Raw genomic sequence first — 16,360 nt, 5'->3', positions numbered from 1 at the left:
AATAGGCCGTCTCCACCACCCCCCGACACCCTCCGGAAGCAGGAAACAGGCTGTTTCCCTACTTCTGGTGGGCCAAGAAGGCCTGAAAATTAGCTGGCCGGAATGAGAATGCATGTTGGAGCTGAGCTCGCATGCCCACCGATATGGCTACGCGTGCCACCTGTGGCACGCATGCCATAGGTTCGCCATCACAGGACTAGGACAATCTTGCTTTCTTAAGCTTCAGATCCATGTTTAAGTGATCCACGATCACTTAAACATGAGCCAGCCATGTGCGGCGGCAGCCAAACAAGCTAATACGATCCTGGGTTGTATTAAATAGAGGCATAGAATCAAAATCACATGGCGAATTAGTACTGCTTTATAAATCCTTTGTAAGACCATACCTGGAATAAAGCAGGGGTGAAATCCAGCAGGTTTTGACAGGTTCTGAAGAACCGGCAGCGGAAATTTTGAGTAGTTCAGAGAACCGGCAGCGGAAATTTTGAGTAGTTCAGAGAACCGGCAAATACAACCTCTGGCTGGTCCCAGAGTGGCCTGGGAATGGAGATTTTGCAATATCCTTCCCCCAGGAGTGGGGAGGGAATGGGGATTTTGCAGTATCCTTCCCCTGGAATGGGGTGGGAATGGAGATTTTGCAGTATCTTTCCCTGCCACACCCACCAAGCCACGCCCACAGAACCGGTAGTAAAAAAATTTGAATTTCACCACTGGAATAAAGCATCCAGTTTTGGCCATCACATTATAAAAAAGACTTTGGAAAAAATGCAGAGGAGAGCAACTAAGATGATTAAAGGTCTGGAAACTAAAACATAAACTAAAAAAGTTGCAGGATTTGAGTTTGGACAGTTGTAAATGCTCCAACACTGGAAGTTTTTAAGAAAATGTTGGATCGCCATTTGTCTGAAGTGGTGTAGGGTTTCCTGCCTAAGCAGGGGGTTGGACTAGAAGACCTCCAAGGTCCCTTCCAACTCTGTTATTCTATTCTATTGTATTCTAGTCTAGAGAAAAAAAGGACTATGGGGGGGGGACATAATAGCAGTATTCCTGTATTTGAGTGGCTGCCACAAAGAGGAAGGGGTCAATTTATTTTCCAAAGCACCAGAAAGCAGGACAAGAAACAATGGATGGAAACTAATCAAGAAGAGAAGCAACCTGGAATTGAGGAGAAACTTCCTAACAGTGTGTCAAGCTTCGTTGTTATCTCCAAATAAATGAATTTCCAAACACCCGATCTTTGAGGAAATTTTTCTCTTTATTGAGCATAATGAACTGACCCTGACTCAATGCGCAGTTAGCATTGAACCCCGCCCCAAAAAAACCTCTCTTTCCGGTTCCCAATTCTCTGCGTCTCATTGGCCATCTTCCAAGTCACTCTTCTCATCCCATCTCCGTCAGTTCACAGGAATGCCCCCCCTCCCATCCCATCTCCGTGGAGACAGTTCTTCAGGGGAATTAAGTAGGTGAAAGTTCCAGCCTCTCCTCTCCTTCCTTATGGCAGCTTGGAAGCTGACACAATGAGGACAATTCACCAGTGGGACAGCTTGCCACCAGAAGTTGTGGTTGCTCCGTCACTGGAGAGTTTTAAGAAGAGACTGCACAGTTATTTGTTCTAAAATGGTATAGGGTCTCCTGTTTGAGCAAGGGGTTGGACTAGAAGACCTCCAAGGTCCCTTCCAACTCAATTCTGTAACTGTAACTGTAAGCCAAGGAACAGCAAATAAGATGAAGAGCCGCAAGCCGACAAAAACCGGATTTAATCTACCCCCACTGTGACAGACAAATGGAAAAGATTTGAGGCAGCTCATCTGGTGGTGCACCAGTTGCTTGAGAGCTGTTGATCGATTCAATCTCCCCCTTGGTCTTTTTATCATTTCTACTTTTGGAGAAAACAAAACCAAGAAGATAAGATAAGAATTCTTACATCTGGCATGCACAGAGGCGGGAAAAAAAAATGCAAGACTACCGAAGATTCTTTCAGTGGTTTCAGAGAAAAAGATGATTTGTGGGCACAGATGAAATAAGGAAAGAAAAGTTTTCATGCCAAATTTATTTATTTATTTATTTATTTATTTATTTATTTATTTATTTATTTATTTATTTATTTATTTATTTATTTATTTATTTTTGTAAGGCTGAAAGAGTAAGCTACTGTTGGGGGGAAAAAACAGGCCTCGGACTTTGCTTAGATGAAAGTGTACACTAAACCAACATGCTAGATACCAAACTGGGGTCCATCCTAACATCTGGAATGTGCCAGCTGTTGGAAGAAATGTCCATCTGGGTTCAGTTCCAAGGGGTGGGAATAAAGACACTGGAAACATGGAGGCTCCTTGGAAAGCTGGTTTAAGGGAGCAGAACCATTAAGCACATAGTCCTGATGCAGTTGAACACATGGAGTGAAGAGTGAGTGTTATTTATACCCTCTCTTGGGCTTTGAACTTGAGCTTCCTGTTCCTGTGGCAAGGGCAGGTATTCTATTGCTTGCTGTAGGAGGTCTTGTGCAAATCCTAGGAGTTTTTTCTGAGCTAGGTCTGGTTGAACTGTGCTGGGTGATGTAATATCCCCAGGTGCCATGCTGTGAGCACTGCTGATAGATGGATAGAGGGCTAATCCTACTATGTCCTGAGGGAGAAGGTCTTTTGTCTTGTAGATAAGATGGCACCAAAATATTTGCTGGAGGCAGGGAGCTGAGGCTGAGTTTCTGTCTCCAAGAGCGTGTTTCTCAATTTCTCAGCCAGGGAAATATAATATTCTGCCTTTTTAATATTTCCTAAAGTATTTCATTCTTCTAAGAGGGGTGTGGGTGCTAACTTTCTTCACGGCGATCATAGAAGCGTAAATTCTAGGCTCAACATTAGTAAGATGAGAATACATAAAACCGTGTTGTACACGAGGAGCAGAATCATAAAATGCTGTTTTAAGATCTATTTCTCCAAAGCACCTTAGGACAGGACAAGAGATCACGGGTGGGAGATCATTAGAGAGAGATCCAACTAAGAAATTGGTTGAAATTTAAGGAGGAGGAGAAGGAAAAATTTCAGTGAGAACAATTAATTAATGGAAGCAGTTCGAAGAACCGGTAGCGGAAATTTTGAGTAGTTCGGAGAACCGGCAAATACCATCTCTGGCTGGCCCCAGAGTGGGGAGGGAATGGAGATTTTACAATATCCTTCCCACAGGAGTGGGGAGGGAATGGGGATTTTGCAGTATCCATCCCCTGGAGCGGGGTGGGAATGGAGATTTTGTAGTACCCTTCCCCTGCCACGCCCACCAAGCCACGCCCACAGAACCAGTAGTAAAAAAAAAATGGATTTCACCACTGAATAGATATCTTAAAACCAATGAATGGGAAGATAATCTAGGCATACATTTCAAGCAAGGTTTGGCTGAATGAGCACTCTTCAAATTTTTGAGAAAAGGATGCCCCAATAGTTACAAATTAATGCAGGCATTCACTTCAGAATTATGATGTTTTTATCTTTCTCTTCTTAATCTTTAAAAATCACTTTTTTTAATGTCCCTAGTCAGTTCTTTCAAGTCTTGTATACTTTCAGCCACCAGCGATGTTATTTCCATATTTCAAACTGTCACTTCAGCATCCAAATCTGATTCCAGCTGTCGTCTCAATTGCTGCGGCCATCTTAGCTGCTTAAATTAAAACAAATCTACGTATCGAATGCTTTTTTTTTTTTCTCCTTCAATCTTAAACATTATTTTTCTCCCCCAAGACTATCTTTAAGGAAGCTTTGTGTTCACTGTCAAGAATCATCAGACAAATAATCTGGTTCTCTGGCACTTCTATTAAAATTTATATATTCCACCTTCAGGAATGATCTACCTAATCAAAACCCTTCTTCTGGTTAATAAATCAATAATACACCTCCTCCTTTTGATCACTGTTTTCTCCATTTTGCTACTTATTTGATCTCTTGTCTTCTGTATGCCTTTTCTTTCCTTTTTCCCAAGTTTTTTATTTTTTATTAAAATATCAAATCAATCCGTGAACAGTGTGGCATCTGCATGTCATACATTCTAATACAAATAAAGCTAATCAAGTTAATCATAATCCTTACATTCAATCCGCTTATATATTTCTAATAATAATGCATACTTATTTATTTTTATTTTATTTTATTATTCATATTTCTATGCCGTCCACTCTCCGAGGACTCTGGGCGGCTTACGCCAAAGACAGTATACTAAACAGCATATTGCCCCCAACAATCTGGGTCCTCATTTTACCTACCTCGGAAGGATGGAAGGCTGAGTCAATCTTGAGCCGGTAAGATTGGATCCGCTGATCTGCTGAACTAGCAGTCAGCTGAAGTAGCTGCAGTACTGCACTCTAACCACTGCGCCACCTTGGCTCATTTTGGCTTATGTTCATTTATAGTCTATCATTATTCAATTATTCCACATTTTCTCTTATTATTTCTTCCATTTTGTGATATAAGAAGTCTACACTAATATTTCCCCCTCTATTCCTTCTCTTTGCCTTTTCTGAAAGCCACCGGTTTATCTGACACAATTTTTTGCTGAGGTGAAAAATTATGTAATTATTTGGTCATTTCTTCATTCTTATCCATTCCTTCTGCAACCCAACAAGACAGACACAGACTTCAGTGGATAATTAGAACTGCAGAAAAAACAAGGGCTACCAACCTGCCTTCCATGGAGGACCTGTATACTGCACGAGTCAAAAAGAGGGCTGTGAAAATATCTACAGACCCCTCGCATCCTGGACATAAACTGTTTCAACTCCTACCCTCAAAACGACGCTATAGAGCACTGCACATCAGAACAACTAGACACAAGGACAGTTTTTCCCCAACACCATCACTCTGCTAAACAAATCATTCCCTCAACACTGTCCAACTATTCACTAAGTCTGCACTACTATTACTATTAATCTTCTCATCATTCCCACCACCCATCTCCTCCCACTTATGACTGTATGACTGTAATTTTGTTGCTTGGATCCTTACGATTTATATTGATATTGTTTCCTGATTGCTTATTTGTACCCTATGGCTATCATTAAGTGTTGTACCTTACGATTCTTGACGAATGTTTCTTTTCTTTTTATGTACACTGAGAGCTTTTGCACAAAGAATAATTCCTTGTATGTCCAATCACACTTGACCAATAAAAAATTCTATTTTATTCTTTCTTTTTTTTCAAGTTTGGTATACAGGTAGACCTCAAGTTATATCTATTCATGTAGTAACCATTTGAAGTTACAAAAGTGACTTATGACTGTTTTCACACTTATGACCATCACAGCATCTCCATGGTCACATCATTAAAATTTGGACACTGACTCCTATTTACGGCAGTTTGCAGTGCCCCGGGATCACATGATCCCCTTTTGCGACCTTCTGTTCTGCCCCAGTTACGGACCCCAAAGAACGCAGCACATACAAAGTCCATACAAACCTTAGTTTACTAATTAAGGACTACTAATGAGCTTTCTTAGTAGTTGTTCGAACACAAGTATAATTTAAATCAGTCTTTTCTGAACAAGGGCTGTTAATTTAACTTCATTAACAGCCGACAAGAATTCAAAGAATAATAACTCAATTCTGAGGCACAATATTTCAGATAACCACAATCTTACTGTGGTTGGCAGAATGCCCAGAAACAATTTGCAGGAAAAATGATAAGAGAAAAACAAGAGCCGAATCAAACGTTTCTGGAATCAAGACTCGAAGGAATGTGAATGAAGTTGTTTCCTGCAAATTGCATCAGTCATCGTCCTTCCTTAAATAGGCTAAGGGAGTGGCCAATTAGTCCCAAGCCTTACTCTAGAGGAGACCTCCTCCTGAGGAGCCATTCCTGCCTTTTGGCAGCTCTGCGCGCTCGTGCATCGAGAAGAGGCTCCTCCTCCTCTTCTTCTTCACTTATGGGAGCTTCTGGAGGTTCTGAAGGCCCTGGCTGAATCCCTGCCTCTGGCACCACATCTTCTCCAGCCTCCTCATTGTCTGATTCGAGTGCCAACTGCACAGGCTGCTGGCGCAGCACCACACCAGCCTCCTCGCTGTCGGAATCAGCAACTAACTGCACAGGCCGCTGACGGGCCACAACACCTTCTGACAAGCAAAGTCAATGAGGAAGCCAGACTTGCTTAACAACGGTGTTACTAATTTCACAACTGCAATGTTTCACTTAACAACCGGGGGTGAGAACGGTCATAAAATGAGCCAAAACTCACTTAAGGACTATCTTGCTTAGCAACAGGATGTTTTTGGCTCTGTTTTGGTCATAAATCGAGAACTACTTATCTACATTGATCTTTTCCAATCTCTCTACTGCACTGTGTTATTCCCTATTTGTTGATATGCAGCTCTTAGCACTTAACTACCCCTTAACTCATAGTAGCAAATAGTTCAGGGGGTATTTCAACCGTACATAAAGGTTTTCTGTTTGACACCTGTTTATCGCCTCTCATAATCTTACTTACATTCTGGAACGATTCTATAATCCAATTTATCAAGAGTGTCAGAAGAGATTTGACATCACTGCTTAATTAAATTTGCATCTCTTAACTATCTTCTGCCTACAGTCAATTAAAGGGTTGAAATGGAGATACAATCTCATAACATAATCCCTCACTCACTCGCTCTCTGAGAGTTCTACCTTAGTTGTAAACGTTTGTTTGATGTCATTATTTCTTTTTGTTGTTGTAGTTGTTTTGTTTTTGTTTTTTTAAAAAAAACCTCCCATTTTCCTTGTCTTGTTTTTTTTTTCCTCAAAAAAGTTTTTATTTTTATTTCTCAGACACATATTTGCATGTACAATTATTTATCCACCATTTCCATTCATCTTATCTTTTAACTTTCAATTTTTGCTTATTCGGGGCTGCTCTTTTTTTCCATTTACCCTTCTTTATTTTGCTACAACCTTTCTTCTTCTCCTCCCCTTCTCTTCCTTCCTCTCTTCCTTCCTCTCCCTCCTCCTACTTCTTCGTTCTTCCTCTCCTTCTCTTTCCTACTTCCCCTTCCCTTCCCCCACTCTTCTCTTCTTCCCCCCTCCCCCTTCTAACCTTCTCCCATTTTCCTTGTCTTGTTATTGTTCTCCATTTGCTGAAATTTCTTTTTTGAAATTTTTTTTAATTTTTTTTTTAAACATACAACATAAAATACATCTTTTTAAAGCAAGGATTTGATCCGGTATAAAATAGATACAATTACTCACATTCCCTCAACCAATTTTGTTCCAAATTTTTCCATTTACATCTTTTTAAAAAAAAAGAAAGGAAAAGAAAAGAAAAAATCTTATTCTAAACATTCTACTATATTTGCTGAAATTATTGATTGAAATATCTTTGTCCTTTCTTGCTCGGTTTTGACAATCTGCATTCAACCCTCGTCTGCCCTTTTAATTAAGCGGAATTTTCCTCTTTTGATTTTTGTTTTTTTTGCTGGCCATTTAGGAAAACTGAATTTGGAAAGCCACTTAGATCTTTTATTCCTTGAAAATTTGGGGGTTTTTTTGTTTGTTTTGTTTTCATAATGGCACTTATCTCTTCTTTGGAGTCCCTTTCCCATTTATTTCCACTGATCATATGGGGCTCCCCTTGAAAAGCACCCGGAGGCTCCAGCTGGTCCAGAACGTAGCCGCGCGGGTGATTATGGGCGCAGCTCGTTGCGCCCATGTAAAACCTTTCCTACGCGAGCTGCACTGGCTCCCGGTGGTCTTCCGGGTGCGATTCAAGGTGTTAGTTATCACCTTTAAAGCGCTCCATGGCTTAGGACCTGGGTACCTACGAGACCGTCTTTTGCCACCAATAGCCTCCCACCGACCAGTTCGTTCTCACAGGGAGGGACTACTCAGGGTACCGTCAGTCAAATTATGCCAACTGGCGACTCCCAGGGGGAGGGCCTTCTCTGTGGGGGCTCCAACCCTTTGGAATGAACGCCCCCGGAGATACGGAATATCCCTGATCTCCGTGCTTTCCGCCGTGCCCTCAAAACCCTGATGTTCCAACAGGTGGGGCTAAACATATGAACATGTGAATGTTTTTAAAAATGTTATCTAATTTTAGGTTCTATTTAATTGGGCCAAACTATGTTATAATAATAATTTTAATTAGCAATTTTATGATGTTTGTGTATCTGTATTTTTCTTGACTGTACACCGCCTTGAGTCTTACGGGAGAAAGGCGGTATAGAAATATAATAAATAAATAAATAAATAAATATATTCTGACTGTGTGTCATTCCGGCTTAATTCTGCTGGTACGCTCATCCTCTTCGATTTTATAACTTTAACCCAGAGGTCTTAAATACTCAAAGAGCCATATGGACCCGTTTCCCACAGAAAAGAAAACACCGGGAGCCACAAAACCTGAGTGGGCATGGCCAACTTGTTGTCACTCACTTCCACCAGTCACATGACAACCCCCCCAGCCACGCCTACCCAGCCAGTCATTAGGGCAGAGAACCACTTGTTAAAAAACACCGGGAGCCACAAAATCCTTTTAACATATCTCTCTCTCCCCTCCATCCCTCCCTCCCCCCTCTCTCCTTCTCTCTCTGTATCTTTCTATGTCTCTCTCTCTCTCTCCCCCCCCTCTCTCTGTATCTCTCTGTCTCTGCCCTGGCCTCTTCTCCATCTCCCGCCGTCGCCCTTGCCTTCTCAGGCCAGGTGAGGAGTGACTGGGAGGGGAGGGCGAAGGGCGGGGCCAGCCAATGGTGGGATCACCTGACAGAGAGCCACAGCAGAGGGCCCAAAAAGCCGCATGCAGCTCCGGAGCCTCAGGTTGCTGACCCCTTCTTTAACCATATGATTGATGCCAATAATTCATGGTCTGTTCCACAGCCTGTGCCTATAAGTGTCCTAATTAATCTCTCCAATCTTCTGTTTCCTCTTAAACGGTCATTTTAATTCCAGACTTGTCTACCCAGCCATATCTAAATACTGTAATCCATTAAACTGGGGACATTTGTCAAATATGGACGTGGTGCTGCTGCAGCCTGTTTGCATTATGGAAGTTCGGGAGACAGGACCAAATGTACATGGGGATAACTACAACTTATGGCTACAATTGAGGCAGAGGTGGGATCCACATATTTTTACCACCGGTTCGCCGTGCGCACACCTTCCGGGCATGTGCCCAGCCTCGAAAACATGACTAAATGGTTCGCAACGGGGCCGCACGCGTGCTCTTCTGCACATGCGCAGAAGCGTTCTGATGACGTCAGGGTCGGTGGGCGGAGCCTCCCTCCGGTTTTACTACCGGTTCTATAGAACCGGTCCGAACCAGGGGCAACCCACCAGTTCAAAACCCACGTCATCACCCTTAGGGACCTCTTAAATATGGGGTGAGGTCCACAGGAGTTAAGTTAAACTTAAAACTTGTGAAAGTTAGTGACTGAGACTGAGGCTTTTAACTGGTTAAGCATATTTGTTTGTTTGTTTGTTTGTTTATCCATCCTGCCTTTGTTAATTTAGGAACAACTCAACATGGCAGGCATATTTAATATTCGTCCTCCTATTTTCCCCACTGCAACAATCCTGTGAGGAGGGTTGGGTTGAGAGAAAACGATGGCCTAAAATCACCCTTTTGTGCAAGACTAGAACTCCCTGTTCTCCTGGTGACTGGCCCAAAGTCATCCATCCAGCTTTCATGTCTATAGCAGGACTAGAACTCACTGTCTCCTGGTGATTGGGCCAAAGTCACTCAGCCTCTTTGATGCCTATGGCAAGACTAGAACTCATATTCTCCTGGTGATTGGCCCAAAGTTACCTAGCCGGCTTTCATGCCTAAAGTGGGACTAGAACTCCTCATCTCCTGGTCATTCACCCAAAATCACCCAGCCACCTTTCATGCCTAAAGTGGGACTAGAACTCCCCATCTCCTGGTCATTCACCCAAAGTCACACACCTGGCTTTCATGCCTAAGGCAGGACAAGAACTCCCCATCTCCTGGTCATTGACCCAAAGTCACCCAGCCAGCTTTCATGCCAAAGGCGGGACTAGAACTCCCCATCTCCTGGTCATTCACCCAAAGTCACACACCTGGCTTTCATGCCTAAGGCAGGACAAGAACTCCCCATCTCCTGGTCATTGACCCAAAGTCACCCAGCCAGCTTTCATGCCAAAGGCGGGACTAGAACTCCGCATCTCCTGGTCATTCACCCAAAGTCACCCAGCTGCCTTTCATGCCTAAGGCAGGACTAGAACTCACCATCTCCTGGTCATTGATCCAAAGTCACCCAGCCGCCTTTCATGCCTAAAGTGGGACTAGAACTCCTCATCTCCTGGTCATTCACCCAAAATCACCCAGCTGCCTTTCATGCCTAAAGTGGGACTAGAACTTCCCATCTCCTGGTCATTGACCCAAAGTCACACAGCCGGCTTTCATGCCTAAGGCAGGACTAGAACTCCCCATCTCCTGGTCATTGACCCAAAGTCACACAGCTGGCTCTCATGGCTAAGACAGGACTAGAACTCACTCTCTTCTGCTTTCTAGCCTGATGCCTTAACCACTAGACCAGTGTTGGCGAACTTTTTCGGCACCAAGTGCTGAAACTTGAGTGTGTGAACATGCGCATGTGCTGGAAACCGGAAGACCAGCCACCTGGTGCACATGGGCACGCTGGGAAGATGATCTTCCGGTTTCTGGCATGCACATTCACACCAGCCAGCTGGTCTTTGCGCGTGCATGCATGCCAAAAACCAGAACACCAGGTGGCCAGTGAGCATGCGCGCACTGGAAATTGGAAGAGCAGCCACCCAGCTCACGCATGCACGCCGGGCGGCTGGTCTTCCGGTTTCCGGCACTCCCGTGTGTGAAGACCAGCTGGCTGGAGCACTGGAACCCAGAAGAGCAACGGACGACAGAGAGATGGCTCTGCATGCCACTTCCATCACATGTGCCATAAGTTCGCCATCACTATCTGATCTCTTTCCACACCAACCTCCCAAGTTTTTGTATACTTTGCCCTGAACTCCCAGTTGCTATGGCTTCCTGGGAAATTTCCGGGCAGATCGTCTGTGATCTCTGCCTCCGTTCTCGCTAAACAAATCCAGACAAGATACATTTTGTGACTTGTTAAAAATGATACCAGGTTAGGTAGCGGCAAATATCTCCAGCCAATTTGAAGGGGGAGAAAAAAAATGTATTGTGACCTTTAAAACACACCGGGAGTGAAATTGTGAAGTGGCCTTTTATAACACAGCGTCTCAAAGGACTGCGGATTTTGGAGGATTTGATTTTTATTTTTTTTTAAGTATTCCACTGTGTGCCTTAGAACCGCAATGATCTCGCAGCGTAAATATTTATTTATTTATTTATTTTATGCAATTTATTTTATGCAATTTATATGCTGCCCTATCTCCGAGGACTCAGGCCGGCTCACAACGGTAAAATGCATAATTCCTGCCAATATAAAATTAAAGTTCCAATTTAAAACAATTTAAAAATTCATTAACACAGACACACACACACCCCATCATCAGTCCAGGCTGCGGAACAACCAGATCTTCAAATCGCGGCGGAACGAGCGAAGGTCAGGGGCCATCCGGAGCGCCAAAGGAAGTTGGTTCCAGAGGGTGGGTGCACCCACAGAGAAAGCTCTCCTCCTGGGGGTCGTCAGCCGACATTGTCTGGCCGCCGGCACCCCGAGGAGGCCCTGTCTATGGGAACGCACCGGACAATTGGGGATTGTCACTGGCTGTAGGGGGTCCGACAAATATCCCGGGCCTAGGCCATGAAGGGCTTTGTAGGTAATAACCAGCACCTTGAACCTCACCCGAAGGGCAACCGGTAACCAATGTAAGTCGCGCAGGAGGGGTATAACATGGGAGCATCGGGACGCTCCCATCACAAGTCGCGCAGGATGGGTGTAACATGGGAGCATCGGGACGCTCCCATCACAACCCGCGTGGCCGTATTCTGCACCAGCTGAAGCCTTCGAATGGTTTTCAAGGGCAGCCCTAGGTAGAGAGTGTTGCAGTAGTCAAGACGGGAGGTGACCAGATAATATGCTTTGTTATTAAATTTTGGTATTAAAAGAATAAAGCCTTCCTCTAGGTAGGGCAATAGGACTTTTTCCTCTATCCCCCACTTGCAAACCAGAAAGAAGATAATATTCTATGTCTCCGAATAATTATCTAATCTACCTTTCTTTTTGTATTTTCATTTTGCCATCAATTTTTACGGTTGCTCAATCTGTTGTTGTTTTCCCAATTGTCCCAGCCTTTATTTTTTGGAACTGTAGGAAGGGACTCGAACTTACAATGTTTGTGAAGTGAGTTTTGCCGCCGTTTACCAGCTTTCTTGCCTCTGCGGTTAAGTGAATCGCTGAAGTTGTTAAATGAGTGACACGGTTGTTAAGTGAATCTGGCTTCCCCAGGGACGTTGCTTGTCAGAAGGTCGCAGACGGGGATCACGTGACCCCAGGACATGGTGACCGTCATAAATATGAACACAGTTGCCAAGTGTCTGAATTATGAGTACCTAATTTTGGGAATGCTGCAATGGGCGTAAGAGGGAAAAACGGTCATAAGTCACTTTTTTTCTGTGCCGTTGTAACTTGGTGACTAAATGACTTGTTGTAAGTCGAGGACTATCTGTAGTCAATGCATTTATCCAGGTCTGGTGCTCTGGAATAAGAGAGAAAAAGTCTCAATTACCTTCTGCACCAGGAATTTGACAAAATGCTGTCATATTCCTCACCCTTTTCCTTTCTTTTTTCTTTTTTATTCTTTTCTGTTCTGTTCTTTTCTTTCCTTCCTTTCCTCTCCTCTTCTCCCTTTCTCTTTCCTTCCTTTCTTTCTTTCTCTTTCCTTCCTTCCTTTCTTTCTCTTTCCTTCCTTTCTTTCCTTTCTCCCTTTTTCTTTTCTTTCCTTTCCTGTTTCTCTTTTCTTTCTCTCCTTTTCTCTCTTCCTCTCTTTTTCTTTTCTTCCTTTCCTTTCTCTTTTCTTTCTTTCCTTCCTTTCCTCTCCTCTCCTTCCTCTTTTCTTTCCTTCCTTTCTTTTCTTTCCTCTCTTTCTCTATTCTTTCCTTCATTTCCTTCCCTTTCCTTCCCTTCTCTTCCTTTCCCTTTCCCTTTCCCTTTCCCTTTCTTTTTTCTTTTTTCTTTTCTGTTCTGTTCTTTTTTCCTTCCTTTCCTCTCCATTCCTCCCTTTCTCTATTCTTTCCTTCATTTCCTTCCCTTCCCTTCCCTTCCCTTCCTTTCCCTTTTCTTTTCATTTTTCTCCATCAACCTCCCCAATCCCTAATATATCTCTCCATAACACTTGATTTTGAATCCCCCAATTATCCTGCTTGCCTCTTTTGTTTTGTTTTTTTTTAACTTCTTCACATTTTTATTTCTGAATTCTTCTTGAAACGTGGTGTCCAGAATTAGATACGGTACAGTCCTCCAGATGGAATATGTCCAAAATCAAAATGAAGGGAAAAGCTTACTTCCCAAGATTTGAAAAATCACACTTCTGTGGAGGAGTTCTAAAATTTCATTTGCCTGGTGTTTTTTTTTTCTTCAACTCTTGCACGCTGCTGCTATCACAATACTACTACAATCCCACAGATTGTAGTCCCACAAGTGGCACGCTGCACCCTTTATGTGGGCACTCGAGCCGTCACCCCAATTCAGCTCCACCGCGCATGTGTGCACACCTCCCGCCAGCCAGCTGGGTTTCTGCTGTGCTTGCACTGGAGCGGGGGACATGTGAGGTTGCGAGTGAATGCACGCGGGGTGAGGCACATGCACGGGGGATGAGGCACACGCGTGGGTGCGATCACGCATTGCATTTTTTTTTTTAATTTGATTTATATGCCGCCCTTCTCCGGAGACTCAGGGCGGCTTACAATGCGTTAAGCAAGAGTCTTCATTCTTTTGTATATTTTATACAAAGTCAGCTTATTGCCCCCACAAACTGGGTCCTCATTTCACCTACCTTAGAAAGGATGGAAGGCTGAGTCAACCTTGAGCCTGGCGAGATTCGAACCAGCAGAAATTGCAGGCAGCTGTGTTAATAACAGGGTGCACTAAACCACTGTACTATCAAGGCTCTTTTGGGGGTTCAAATGCGCTTTGGGCACTCGGTTAGCTATCACTGACCTATATGATAATCCAGAACTAGAGAATCAACAAAACGATGAAAGAATTCAAAGCTTTGTTATGTGAATAGAAAACCTGGAGTAACAGAGAGACCGAGGGAAAAGGAGGTTATCCCCCCCAAAAAATCAAATGTGTGGCTTCGAAAGTCGCCGAGCTTGAAAGAACAATAATGGTGGAGATGATTCGCCTTCGGGATGGCTCCAGTGAACGGCATTGTCGGTGCGGGCATCAATCCCGAACTTTTGTGGGTGTTAATTGGACAGGATATTAAAAAAAAAAATGTGCCTTGAGATAAGAGCTTTGAGAATTTTCTAATCTGCATTCATAAGGCCTCATCAAGCTTGGTCAACCGAGGAGATAGCCATTCCTTCCATTATAACACGGAGCAGTCCTGATGCCTGAGCTGGAGGATTAGAATAGAATGAATGAGCTGGAAGGGACCTTGGAGGTCTTCTAGTCCAGCCCCGTTCAAGCAGGAGACACTATACCATTTCAGATAAGTGGCTCTCCAATCTCTTCTTAAAAACCTCCCGTGATGGAGTGCCCACAACTTCTGGTGGCAAGCTGTTCCGCTGGTTTATTTTATTTATTTTATTTTTATTTTATTTTGAATTTGTATACCGCCCTTCTCCCTGAGGACTCAGGGCGGTGAATAGCCAAGTAAAAACATAAAGTACAAATATTAAAATACAATTAAATATATATATATATAAATTTGGCCCCATTAATTAAAAACGATAAACAAAACAATTAAAAACACTTTAAAAATTAGGCCAGCCCGGCTTGCTGGAAAAAGAAGGTTTTAAGGGCACGGCGGAAGGCACTGAGGTCTTGGATTCTCCTTATCTCTGGGGGCAACTGATTCCAGAGGGTAGGTGCCCCCACAGAGAAGGCCCTCCCCCTGGGGGTCACCAGCCCCCAGGTTAATTGTCCTCACTGTTAGGAAGTTTCTTCTTAATTCTAGGTTGCTTCTCTCTTTGATTAGTTTCCATCCATTGCTTCTTGTCCTGCCCTCAGGTGCCTCAGACAATAAATTGACTCTCTCCTCTTTGTGACAGCACCTCAAGTACTTAGCCACAGAAATTTGGGACTCAGTTGTGGTCCTAAATTGAGGACGACCTGTATGTGAGTTGCAAAAATCCAACTGACCATTAGATGACAACAGAGAATGCACAAAGCCCATATCTTTGCTGCCATCTAGTGTCCAGCTAGATAGGAATTTGATAACAGCCAACAGACTATTAAAGGACATGTTCTTGCACAGGAATAGGAAGCTTGAATACAAAGCCCAAAGAAGGTATAAAAAACCGACCCACTCTCAACTCCATTTGGTCAGCTGCCCCAGAACCACATGCTGTTGGTGGTTCTGTTCACCAATAAACAGAATCTTCCTTTCCAATCAGCCTCCATTTTATTCCCGGCTTGGAACTGGAACTGGATATTTCTTCCTAGAGAACTAAGGAGAAATTTCCCGACAGTGATAACAATTAATCATTGAACAGCTTCCCTCCAGAAATTGTGGATGTTTCACAACACAACACAACACAACACAACACAATACAATATTCTTTATTGGCCAAGTGTGATTGGACACACAAGGAATTTGTCTTTGGTCCATATGCTCTCAGTGTACATAAAAAGACAAGATACATTCGTCAAGAATCATAAGGTACAACACTTAATGATAGTCGCAGGGTACAAATAAGCAATCAAATCATACTAGGAAACAATCAATATAAATCATAAGGATACAGCAACAAGTTACAGTCATACAGTCATAAGTGGGAGGAGATGGGTGATAGGAATGATGAGAAGATTAATAGTAATAGTAATGTACATTTAGTGAATAGTTTGAATCACTTAATAATTAATAGTGAATCACTTGAGACCATTTGTCTGGGATGTTAGGGTCTCCTGGTTGAGCAGGGGGTTAGACTAGAAGACCTCTGAGGTCCCTTCCAACCAGGGGTGAAATTCAGCAGGTTCTGACAGGTTCCGGAGAACCGGTAGCGGAAATTTTGAGCAGTTCGGAGGATTGGCAAATACCACCTCTGGCTGGCCCCAGAGTGGGGTGGGAATGGAGATTTTGCAATATCCTTTCCCCCAGGAGTGGGGTGGGAATGGGGATTTTGCAGTATCCTTCCCCTGCCACGCCCACCAAGCCACACCACACCCACCAAGCCACGCCCACAGAACTGGTAGTAAAAAAAAAATTGAATTCCACCACTGCTTCCAACCCTGTTATTCCGTGTTCTAATGCAATTTCCTGTGTGTAGAAACCTTACTTA

Source organism: Pantherophis guttatus, chromosome 8, assembly GCF_059756535.1.
Source record: "Pantherophis guttatus breed Tessera chromosome 8, ASM5975653v1, whole genome shotgun sequence".
Lineage (NCBI taxonomy): Eukaryota > Metazoa > Chordata > Lepidosauria > Squamata > Colubridae > Pantherophis > Pantherophis guttatus.
This window is presented reverse-complemented; position numbering follows the sequence as displayed.